Consider the following 13,206-nt stretch of genomic DNA (forward strand, 5'->3'; position numbering starts at 1 on the left):
TGTTCCACATTTGGCTGTTACTGTTTATATTTCTTTGTTGAAACTACATCATCATATGCTTTTTAACAGGAGTATGTAGAACACTTTATGGTCAAGGCAGAATCAGAGGCCATGAATACTGACAACTGACTTGTATGTTTTCTTCTGTCTTTTTCCATGACTGTATCTTCTGCCTCATCTTGATTTGTAAACAAAAGCTGGAAAACTACAAAAATAAGTGTTTTGTATTTTATCTAGAAATATTACAGAAAATATTGCTATTTTTGGTGAGGAAAATCAATTTTGTATAATTTATTTTAGTCTAAATAAAATGTAAATTTTGTTTAAAAAAGAAAAATATTCTGTATATTGTTTTTATTATATATATGTGTGTAGCAAGTGATATTTCTTTTATTTCACCAAATAGATTCAATTAAATTAAACTGTTTTCTTCCTATTTGAAAAATGGCAAGTGGGAATGTCAAAAAGAGAGAGAGCGCGCCAAGCTTTCTTTATGTGCTTGTGAAATTTTTATTGAACAAGCCCATCAGGAATTTCCTTGGCAGTATTTTGGCACATTATCTTCCCTACCCACTTCTCCTGAAAATCATCTACAAATACATCTATAACTGCATTGCTGATTCAGAAAGAAGTCAAAGAAATCCTCAAAAGGGAAATATGTAGTGAGGATCATGAATCTAGAGTTGGGCGAGCAAGATTCAACTCCCTGACTGTTCTAAGGAACTCCATTTATCCATGGTTTGTTCCATGAACTTCATTTATATGGCTGTCTAGGACTATAGAGTCAAAAGACAAAGCCTAGGTCCTGCTGTATCAGAAGTTTAACAAGAGAACCTCTGCATAAAGTCAGACCAGCGATGGTTACACTGTCTGTAAAATAATCAACAAGGAATAATTACTCTTTGCAGAGGTTCTGGGTTCAGGGGTAAAATATAATATCTCTTGAGACAATCTAACTATAACTCTTGTGAGATTTGCGGTCAAACCAAAGATCCATCCTACTGAAACTGAAGATGATCAAAGATAAAAAATAAAATCTTAGAAGCACCCAGAGGGAAAAGACAGATTAAATACTGAAAACAACATTTAGATCAGCCAAATATTTCTCATCCTCAATAACGGAGCCAAAAAATAGCAAAATAACATTTTCAAAATGTGATACAAAAATAAATCTTAATCTAGAACAGTATAACCAAGGAAGAGGGAGATAAAAAGGCATTTTCAGTGAGAGCTAAAAAGAGAGTTTATTACTAATAGTTTCTTACTGAAAGATTTTCTAAAGGATACACTCTGAAAGACTAGAAAATAATTCCACAATGAATATCTGTAATTAAAAAAGGAAAGAGTTACCAGAATATGTGATAAAAATGGATAAATTACCACAAATGTTGTTTGAAAAACCAAAAGCAATAAAATATGATTTGTGAAATAATAAAAATAACTAAAATAGTGGAGAATAATAGCATGTAAGTCAATGCTTAGATGTTAAAATTAAATTATTTTGTTTGAGAGGATAAAAATAATAGTCTTTGAAGAGTTAAATATGCTTCTAACATTTTAGGGTAAACACTAAGAGTAACTTTCAAATTCACAGAGAGAAAAAAATGGGATAGGAAGAAAGTTCTCAATCAATTCAAATAAATGGAAGAAAGGAGGAGGACATGTACACGTATTACAATTTGCCAAGCATTATGGCTCCTCTTGTTGTTGACAATTACACTTCTCCATCACCTTGATGTCAGATTTATTCCTGTAATTTGCTCTGACCAATGGAATGTTATTGAGGAAGCTTTCTGGGCCAGGTAATGATTTGGCATCTTCCTTCTACCTCTGCTGTGAGACTGGCAGAGGCTGCTTCTGAGTCCTGGAGGTAAGGTAAGTGGAGAGACTGTGCATGGACTTACAAAGTGAGTGTGAAACACATCTTTGTAGTGGCAGGCCCCTGCGATTTTAAAGATTAATTGTTGCCAGAAGTACAATCTATCCTATCCTGACTGATAAGGGAGGAAAATCTTTCATAACGATCTTTGGAGCTAATAGCTGTGTGACTTTGGGCAAGTCACTTCACCTTTCTGGGTCTTTATTTCCTCTTCAGTGAAATGATGTATTGTATAGACAGAAAAATCTCTTGAAGATATAAGGGAAAAAGAAAAAGCAGAAAATATGTTCCAATTTATGTAAATAAAACCTTCAAAACCATAACCATTTCAAATCATACGTGTGCATATCTGCATCTATACCTACCTATTTGTAAATGTAGAAGAATAAATCCAGATGGATACAAACTGAATTGTTGACAGAGATTATTACTAGAAGGGGTGGGAGGCTTGAAGGAAGATAAAGAAGGATGTAATTTTTAATTCTATTAATTTATTATTTGAACAGTTCATACTTGATTTTTACATATTCAGTATAATTTCTTTCACAAAGTGCAGTAAAATCAATGTTGGTTAAAAAACAGCGATCCATAGTGATTAATGCATGAGAGAGAGAAATATATCTTTCAGGTAATATCAATGGTTGGATGTTAAAGTTATATTATTTTATTCGAGAGGATGAAAACAGTTAATCTTTGAAGAGTTAAATATGTCCCTAAAATATTAGGGACATAATTAGGGCGAACATTAAGAGTAACTTTCAAATTCACAGAAAGAAAAAATAAATGAAATAGGAAAAAAATTCTCAATCAATTCAAACAAATGGAAGAAAGAAGGAGGATGTGCACAACATGTATCACAATTTGCCAAGCATTATGGCTCCTCCAATTAAATGTTTCCCTAAGTATTTTGTACCTTCAGGGTTATACTGATATAAATGAAAAACTGAATGGCTATTTTGAGACACTTTGTTTTATTGCTTTTTTCAATCATATTTTTCTGAAAAATAGTTTCAGAAAAAATAGTATTATGCTGAACTTCTTACATTTTTTTTCCTTTGCCCACCTTTTTAAAAAATATTTTTTTCCAGTACAATGTTTTAATTAATTAATTAATTTTTTATACTTTTAGTTCTAGGGTACATGTGCACAACGTGCAGGTTTGTTACGTATGTATACATGTGCCATGCTGGTGTGCTGCACCCATCAACTCATCATTTACATTAGGTATATCTTCTAATGCTATCCCTCCCCCCTCCCCCCTCCCCGCAATAGGACCCAGTGTGTGATGCTCCCTTCCTGTGTCCTTAAGAAGTCATTCCTTCCCAAAGCTCAAGTTGATTGAACTTGAGACTCAACCAACAATTGAGCAATTTGAAATTAAGATTCTGGTGTCCAGAGTCGACAATATCTACTTTTTAAAAAGTTCAAGTAAAGTCTTATTTCTGTCTTATGTGCTGTCGGTTATACATGTACAAAAGTGTTTCATGTCCAGAGTGCTTGTGAAGACACATGCTCATATAGAAACTGTAGCTAGCAGTTGCACTGTTACTGTAAATTTTGGGAAAGGAAGGCTGAGAATCTTGTAGATAGAAGTGTGAATGTTCTAGGGTGGTTGACTGACATACTGTCTTTGAGGAATATTGGAAGAAAATATATAACCCTATTTCACAGAAACAGCATTATGGTCAGTAGGAAACATTTTGAATTTAGTACAAATATGACAAAGGATTATCAGGGTATATTTGTGCTAAAAATATCACAATTAATTCAGTATACATTTGGCTAGTGCCCACTATATTTCAGAGTAGTTCTGAAATTGTAGAAATTATTATGATGTGGTACCTGCTCTTAAGGAACCTATAGTTTAGGAGAAAAAGCACTCCTAGTGAAATAGTTGTAATTATAATAATCTGGTTCATACTCAACTTAAAAAATTTAACTTGTCTTTTGAAATAAAAATGTAAAGTTCACCTAGGAGGAAGTCATCATATAATTAAAAGACAAGATCTAATTTTTAATTTTATAGCATTGTAATTATATATATATATATATATATATATATATTTTTTTTTTTTTTTTTGAGACAGAGTCTTGCTTTGTCACCCAGGCAATCTCAGCTCATTGCAACCTCTGCCTCCTAAGTTCAAGCGATTCTCCTGCCTTAGCCTCCAGAATAGCTGTGACTACAGGAGTGTGCTACCATGCCTGGCCAATTTTTGTATTTTTAGTAGAGACAAGGTTTCGCCATGATGGCCAGACTGGTCTCGACCTCCTGGTCCCAGGTAATCCAACCACCTCCTCCTCCCAAAGGGCTGGGATTGCAGGAGTGAGCCACCATGCCCAGCCCTACAATTTTAATAGTATAATTCTACATATATCCAAAGTCATCATGATTTCAGAAAGAGTAAAATAGAACTGAAAGACTGTCATAAGTTTTTTAGTTATCTCTATAAATGAGTTTATGCATTCTGAACCAACCACAGAAAAAAGGAAAAAAATGAAACAGAGAATGTATCTCTGCTTCTTGATATGACTTCCCTATAGCTATTTTCATGGCCTAAGTCAATTAAGTGCTGGCCTAAGTATTGTGTGCCTTCAGGGCTATACTGATATGAATGAAGAATTGAATGGCTATTTTGAGACACTTTGTTTTTTTACTTTCTTTGATCATATTTTTCTGAAAAAAATAATTTCAGAAAAAATAGTCTTATTCTGCTGAACTGCTTACTTCTTAAGTAATTCCTTCCAAAAACTTTTCAACATTGTGAGGATCATATATTTACTTAGAAGAATAATTTTTATGAAAGTGATGGAAAAATGCTTCAATGAGTTTACATTTCAGATACTTTTCTGAAATGAACACTGATCAAAGCCTTTTTGAAATTATGACAAATTGAGAAGTCTTCTAGGTCTTGACTATTGATAATTGAGTTTCTCTGGTGATACACAGAAGTGGAAAGAGGAAAGCAGATATTTAAAATGCATGTACATATAAAGATAATACAGAATAAGGGAATGAGCTGTGGACTGAGAACAGAAGTTAGGTAAGTTATTCTCACTTACTAGCTGTGTGCTTGGAAAAGTCAGTTAACAATGCTAATTTCATAATTGAAATGGGGAAAGTGTCGATTTGGGGTCTCAATGAAAGAGAAGTCACACTCTGATGAATTATTTATAGAAGTATGGTCAGGGTTAAGAGAATTAATAACAGATATCAACACATCTAAGACCTAAATATCATGGAAGCTATTACCACACTAGGCTTGAAAATTCAAAGGGAAAAAAGTGTCACTGGAGCCTGGTGAGAATAGGAGCCACTGAGGAGGGGGACTCCCATCAGATGCTGAGGCCATAGATGGATACAGCACTGCAAGAACTGTGGTACCGACATAGTGAGGGAGCTGGGGAAGAATTATTCCTCCTCCTGCCTTCTGATTTCCCAGTCATTCCTCCCATTGGCTGAATCCAAGTAGAAGCTAGCTCAGATGGTATAATCAGTAGAGTTCATTCTTTTGGGTCACAGGAAACTGAGAAGGGTAGACATTGAATATTGTGGGAGAGGTTAATACGGAACATCAGGAGAAGGATATTAACGTCTGTTACTCATAATTGGTTCAAATTTAAGTGAGATTTTGTACATTAAAGTTCTTTGTGAACCATGATAGTGCTGGCAAAGTCAGATGAGATGCTAATACATTTAATCAGTTTATAAATCCCTCCACTACCATTAATGAATAGCTGGAGGGACTGTACTGTCCCTTCTCCAGAGACAACAGTGTTATACTCTTTTCCTACTTCTTTTCTTCTTCAAGGCTGCCCTTGAGATTTGTTTTGAGCACATTATTTTATTGGATAAAAATATTGAGTGTGGGAAGAAGGTTACAGCTTACACTGTGATTTGTCCTAGCAATCACACACCATAGTCCAGAAATGACCCTAATTGTAAATGGATTTTTTCACAAAGTATCTATCAGTTATATTGCATTTTCTTCCTCTAATGCTTCTGAAAAGTACATTTTACAATGAAATAACCTCATGATATGTTATTTATCATCAGTTTTGTTCTGCTGTAAATTTTGTTCAGCTTAATAAAGGTTTATGTTTCATAAAAGCCAGTAGAATCATAGCATGAGAAAAATGTTAATCTGACAGAAATACTTTATTGTCAGAGTTTCCTCATGTGAATCACAGACACTCTCCATTGTTTTTCTGCCAGATGTGCCATGGCAAACCTGCTGGATCCTTGCAAAAACCCTAATTAGTGTCTTACTCCCATCAAAGCCATTTTCTGGGATGTTGCATATGCTACTTTGAGACCCAGTGCATAATAGCACAGTGACTTTTGTACTGATAATAAGTGAGTCAATAAACTGTCACATTCTGTGTTGACCAAAGAATGAGAGCTAATCTTCTATTTAGTTTCCAAGATTCCATTTTATGTGAACAAAATGTACTTAAATCATAGTTACTTTATTGTGAACACTTCCTCTTTTTATTTACTTCTGTTCTCCCCTGCATCTGTTTTCATGGGCCTAAGTCCTAGACCATGATCTGTGATCTAAATTAGCCCCTTAATTTCTTCTTTGGATTCCTAAAATCTTAATTTGAATGTTGCACTGTTAATGTGAATGTTACATTTTAACTGATATTATATCAGTTAATATCAGTTAAAATGCTCTAGGCTGCAAGTACAAACTCCCCAATTAATGGTGACTTAAACAACTATTATCTCAAATAATAAGAAATCCAGGGGAGGGTGATTTGAGGGCTGCTTCAATAACTAAGTTAAATAATCAGATACCCACATGCATTTTACATTTTCCCTTTTTGCTATTTGTGTAGGTTATAGCTCTTTTCATTCTCACAGATGGCAATAGCAGCTCTGAGGCACACACACAAATATATATATATACATATATATACACATATATATGTGTGTGTATATATATATTGTCCAGAAGAAAACCTTATTTGATACACTCCCAGTATATTTTTTTCCCTATGTCTCATTGGCTAAAACTGGGGGTCATATAATCACTGTTAATCTAATCACTTGCAAAGGAGTTTTGGATTTTTATGACTGGCTAAGATGAATTATAATCTACCAAGGGATACCTACCTTCCATAAGAACAAGGCTACAGATTACTGGACAAAATCACTGCAGGAAGATGGGGACGATCATTGTTGAGTAGTCAGAGTGGTGTTAGACGTAAGTGATATTTGTCGCCCTGTGGCTTTTCATTGCTATAATCCCTTTTTCATGAATTTTGTCTCATTCAATTATCTGTCCGCATGGAACTAGTTTCACTCTTCCTGTCAAAGTAGTATTTAATCTGATGGGAGCCATCCACTTCTACCTGTGATTCTGAATATAAATTCTTAGACCAGCATTAGGAAAGAATAGTCAAGAATTGAAGTACATTAAGAGTTAGAAGTATCTTCTCCTCCCTCAGAAAATACCACTAAATCCACTGCTTTGGCAGCTATTGAAGGCTTCTTTTCTGTTTCCCTCTCATTTATATATATATAAATGCATATATAAAAATGTATACATTTATATATAATATATAAATGTATAATATATAAATATATGTGTGTGTGTATATATACGTTTTGTATACACACACACACACACACACACACACACACACACACACAGTTTTGTTTTGTTTTTTTTTTTTGAGATGAAGTCTTGCTGTGTCACCCAGGCTGAAATGCAGTGCAGTGGTGCAATCTCGGCTCACTGCAAGCTCTGACTCCCGGGTTCATGCCATTCTCCGGCCTCAGCTTCCCGAGTAGCTGGGACTACAGGCGCCTGCCACCACGCCCGGCTAATTTTTTTTTTATTTTTACTAGAGACAGGGTTTCACTGTGTTAACCAGGATGGTCTCGATCTCCTGACCTCGTGATCCTCCCGCCTCGGTCTCCTAAAGTGCTGGGATTACAGACGTGAGCCACCGCTCCTGGCCTGATATTTCTTTTTTGATTTACTATATCATAGAGACTGGAAAGTAAACTTCATTTCCTTATGACAGTGGATGATCATGGAACACATTTCTGGCAGGTAGTTGTGAGTCCAAGTATTTGAGGAAGTCTTGCTATCCTTAATGAGAAGGCAAAACTTTGCTAGTACAGTTGGCTTTACTTATCTGCAGGTTCTGTATATGCACATTCAACCAACTACCAATCAATGATATTCAGAGGCCAGGCACCGTGGCTCATGCCTGTAATCCTAGTACTTTGGAAAGCCAAGGTGGGTGGATCACTTGAGCCCAGAAATTCAAGACAAGCCTGGGCAACATGTTGAAACCCCATCTCTACAAAAAATACACAAAGTAGCCCGGCATGGTGACTGGCATGCCCCTGTAGTCCCTGCTACTCTGGAGGATAAGGTGGGAGGATCATCTGATCCTGAGGAGGTTAAGGCTGCAGTGAGCCAAGATTGAGCCGCTGGTCTCCAGGTGTCAACAGAGAGAAGCCCTGTCTCAAAGACAATTAAAAACAAACAAACAAAAATGTTTGGAAAAAACCAATAAGACACACCAATACAATAATAAAAAATATCACAAGTAAAAAGAACAATACAGTATAAGAACTAGTTACTTAAAGTATACTGGAGGATGTATGTAGGTTACATGCAAATACAATATCATGTTATATAAGGGACTTGAGCATTCGTGGATTTGGTATCTGTGGGGGATACTGGAGCCAATCCCCCTGCAGATACTGAGGGATGGCTGTATATAGTGACTGTACGAGTCTTTTGTCCTTGCTCCTTTATTCTGCTCAGATGCCAATGCATGACTGGAAATGCAGCAGCCAGCTTGCAATTTAAGGTCAAAAGGCCCTGCTAAGGTTGGCAAAACTGGAAAAAGAGTTGAATGAGTCCCTGGAGATGTCATTGAGCCTCCTTCCTAGCCTTGGATTGCTGAAAAGTGATTAAAAATCAGATAAGCAAACAGTAAAAAATTGTGTCATTATTTAAGTTGTTTTTTAAGTCTTTTAGGCAGTAGAACAAAGTTCCCAATGGATATATTAGTGGTTGAGTCTGTCTGTTTACTTATTTAGTTTTGTTGAGCTAGTTGTGTTTTCCTGAAATCCTAGGAAACATGCTCCTATTTTCAAAGCTTGGTCCATTATTTCATCACACTGGAACCAAATTTAATGGTTTTTAAAATGCAATTTTTGGAGAGCTGATTGGTCATTTCTCTTTTCAAAATACTTCTAAGATAAATGGCATCCAAGGTCTCCACCTTGTCACCCCTGCTATAGTGTCCAGATTTATATCCTACCTTCTTGCTACTTACACTGCAGTCATGCACAGTTAGCTTCCAGTAGCCATAAGCACTATTTTCCTACCTGCTGCTTTTCTCATTCATGGTCTTTTCTTTGCTTAAAACATATTTCAGTGTTTTCTCTAACTGTTGAAATTTTTTCCATCTTTATTACTTTATTCAGATGAAGAAGGCTTTTAGTGCCTAGGAGAATATCCTGCTCATAGTAAGTACCAAGTAAGTGTTAGCTATAATTAGCACTCCTTCCCTTGCATTATGTAAAACATACATTAATTAAATATAAGTTGTGCTGTTTAAAATAGTTACTTTCATATATAATTACTTTCCCCAGATGATTTTAAACTAAGGGTAGACTTGACCTGCATTGTAAGTGTTCAGCTGATAAACTATACTCTACTTAGGTCATTTGAATTGGGTGACATAAATACTCTGAATTCTTGCCTTAAGAGAATAATTAAAATTAAAATTAATCCATGATGTAGGAATCACAAGCACATTGGAAATGCAATGATGATTCTTATACCACTTTTCACACAAATACATGTAAATATCCATAATTTAGTTTCATGCAGGACATCTTTATGATTATATTTTCTTGGACTCTTTCTAATTCTATTTATTTTTCTTTCAAAACTTAATGCATTACATACTATTTTTTGGTTCTTCACTATAAAATATATCTATTCTAAGGTCCCTGAAATAATAGATAGCAAATTGTCAATATAATAAAAGTGATAATAACCAGCTCCTGGCACTGGCAGACCACTTGTGGGAAAAATACATTAATACATTAACTAATTGAAGGTAATGTGTAGATTAATAACAATGCTATTTTTTGTATTAATAAGATAGTACTAAATGACCATCAGTAACATGAAAGAGAGACTTTCAGGAGAAATAATGCCTTTGCTTTTAATTCCATTTCTATATCTGTGCCTGTATCTGGTACCCAATATGCACAATTAGCTAAAGCTATTTGGGTAAGATATTTCTTCATTAGAGAGAGAATTTTTTTTTCCTTATATGGTGATGAAGGTCATCATCTTGATCTACTGATGCATTTCTTTTATAGATCAATAGTGAGGATTAAAGAAGAGCAAATACTTTTTTTAACTTGTTAATATGAGCATAATACATATATGTGCTTTTTCATGCATAGTGTTTCATAAGTGGCAAGATACCAGCTTTGCACTGTTTATGTCTGGAAGTGGTGATGTAAAAGTTTAGACTGAGCTATAAATGTATTTTGCTCTAGTTTTCCTGGGATTGAACAGCATATATATGTAAAATGTGGTTCAGGTAGATCATGACAGTGGAATATTTTGCTTATCTGTGTGAAACTCATGATCTATGGTGAGAATTGCTCAGGACTTAACATAATTCTAGATCTTCCAAGATAGCACCGGAATGCTGTTCTCCAGAAGATGGTTCTGTTCCATTCCTAATAGTTTTGTATTCATACTGCCCACTGCCCATCCTTTTCAGCATTGTGTAAATCTCTGCTGTTAACCTTTCTTGGGAGCTATGTAGCAAGTGAAAACCCAGATGCTGATGTGACACTGAAATAAGAGAATTCCTAATTCACCCTTCCAACATCCTGGTTCTCTAATGAGCAGTATTCACTTCTTCAAGGCTCCTTGCTTGGTTTTCATTTGTTGTTTTGTGAAGCACTTAAATTATTTGTTGTACTGCCTCCCATGCCACCTCTTCACCCACGAATAAAATCTTGCCCTTACCCCAAACCATTTGATGTAGGCCTCAGAATCCTAATAGTCCCTTTCTGAGACTGGATGGCTGGTACTGTTGCACATTATCCACTCTCCCAATAGTTAGACTATGGGTCTGGGTGAAACTATGTCATCAAACTTTTTATATTTTATGCCAAACGATTTCAAGTAGGTTTTCTGATTCATTACAAAGTGGCCAATACTCACTCTCAGTAAAAACAGTCAGAGTCACCATCTGCTTGACACTAACTAACTTTCCAGGATCTGGCTGGCTGGCAGGTGGTCCACAGGGTGCCAGTGTTGTTATTCTTAGCTTTGTACTTCCCATTAGCTGTTTTCATGACTATTTGTGTGACAGCCAATGTCTCCTGGTAAGATCTGGTCACAGTTGGGCATATGTAGTCCAATTGCTGAGCAGAAAGACAGAGTTTAGAGAGCTATAGAAGTTACCAAAGTGAGTCTTGGTATCCTGATCTTTTTTGTTAGCATCACTGTAGACATGATCTAGGCCTAATAGTCTTGATTATCTGGAGAAAAGTATCTGAGCTCTCTCCAATTTTGTTGAGATCCTAGAAAATTTTCTCACCTTTGTGGACACAAATTAGAAATCGAGGGAAGGGGATACATTGATTTTGTTGCCCTGGAAACTTTAATACTACGTTCAATTAAATCCAGAGTGTTAGCCAAACCTATACATTATATGGGTTCGTGATTTTTTTTCCTCTGGGAATTACTTACAGTGGCTTTTTGCTCATGTTATTTTCCTTTTTTTTTTTTTTTTCCAATTTTAAAACTTTTATGTAGGTTTAGGGACACATGTGCAGGTTTGTTATATAAGTCAATTACATGTCATGGGAGTTTGGCATATGGATTATTTCGCCACCCAGGTGATAACCATAGTAATGGATAGGTAGTTTTTCCATCCTCACTCTCCTCCCTCCCTCTACCCTCAAATAGGCCCTAGTATCTGTTGTTTCTTCTATTGTGTCCATGTGTAGTCAATGTTTTGCTCCCACTTTTAAGTGAGAGCATGCAGTATTTTCTGTTCCTGTGTTGGTTTGCTTAGGATAATAGCCTTCAGCTCCATCCATGTTGCTGCAAAGGACTTATCTCATTGTTTGTTATAACAAGGCTGCATAGTATTCCATGGTGTATATGTACCACATTTTCTTTCCTTTCTTTTTCCTTCCTGCCTGCCTGTCTGCCTCCCTCCCTTCCTCCTTCCTCTCCTCCCCTCCCCTCTCGTCCCCTCCCCTCTCCTCCCCTCTCCTCCCTCCCTCCCTCCCTCCCTTCCTTCCTTCCTTCTTTCCTTCCTTCCTTCCTTCCGAGTTTTAAAATGAACTCTAACACGCAGGCATTACTAAAAATATATTACATTAAAGATGCTATGGCAACACTTTTAACAATGCCAGTTTCTCTATTCCAACTGTCACAGTCATAACAAGGCCTTCCTAAAAGTTTAGGCTATGCATTTGGGGTAGCTCTGATAAGAATAATTATTTTAATGAAAATTAACAGCATGTTTTTTTTGTCTAACTTCTAGTTTGTACAAATGATTTTAGCACTTAGAAATAGACCTATTCAATATCTTCAGGTGCTCAAGCAGAGGAATGAGTCACATTATTAATATTTATGGTTATGTTAGTGATGTATGGTCATTGTAGAAAATACAGAAGTGGGGCGCAGTGGCTCACGCCTGTAATCCCAGCACTTTGGGAGATCGAGGCAGGCGGATTGCCTGAGCTCAGGAGTTCGAGACCAGCCTGGGCAACACAATGAAACATTGTCTCTACATAAATACGAACAATTAGTTGGGTGTGGTGGTGTGCACCTATAGTCCCAGCTACTCAGGAGTCTGAGGCAGGAGAATTATTTGAACCTGGGAGGCAGAGGTTGCAGTGAGCCGAGATTGCACCACTGCATTCTAGCCTAGGTGACAGGGCGAGACTCCATCTCCAAAAAACAAACAAACAAACAAAAAACACAGAAGTAAAAATTTCCCACAATTCTAACAGATTTCTACTATAAATCTGCCTCATTGTATTTCTCTATAGTTCTATCTCTAGTTATGTTTGAAATTATGATGAATTAATGAGATCCCATCTTTTAAATTCATATTATAATGTAAGCACTTTGTTTTTAAACATTTTTATAGACATGATGGTTAGAAATTTTTTTTATACTTTTAAACTTTAAAAAGAGGTATACCTGTTAACCCTCAAAGTTAATTCCACTAATTCAATATTTCTAATAATGCTATGATAGTCATAATTTTACATTAACCTTCATTACATTTCTATTTTT

The sequence above is a fragment of the Theropithecus gelada genome, chromosome 4 (assembly GCF_003255815.1).
Source record: "Theropithecus gelada isolate Dixy chromosome 4, Tgel_1.0, whole genome shotgun sequence".
NCBI lineage: Eukaryota > Metazoa > Chordata > Mammalia > Primates > Cercopithecidae > Theropithecus > Theropithecus gelada.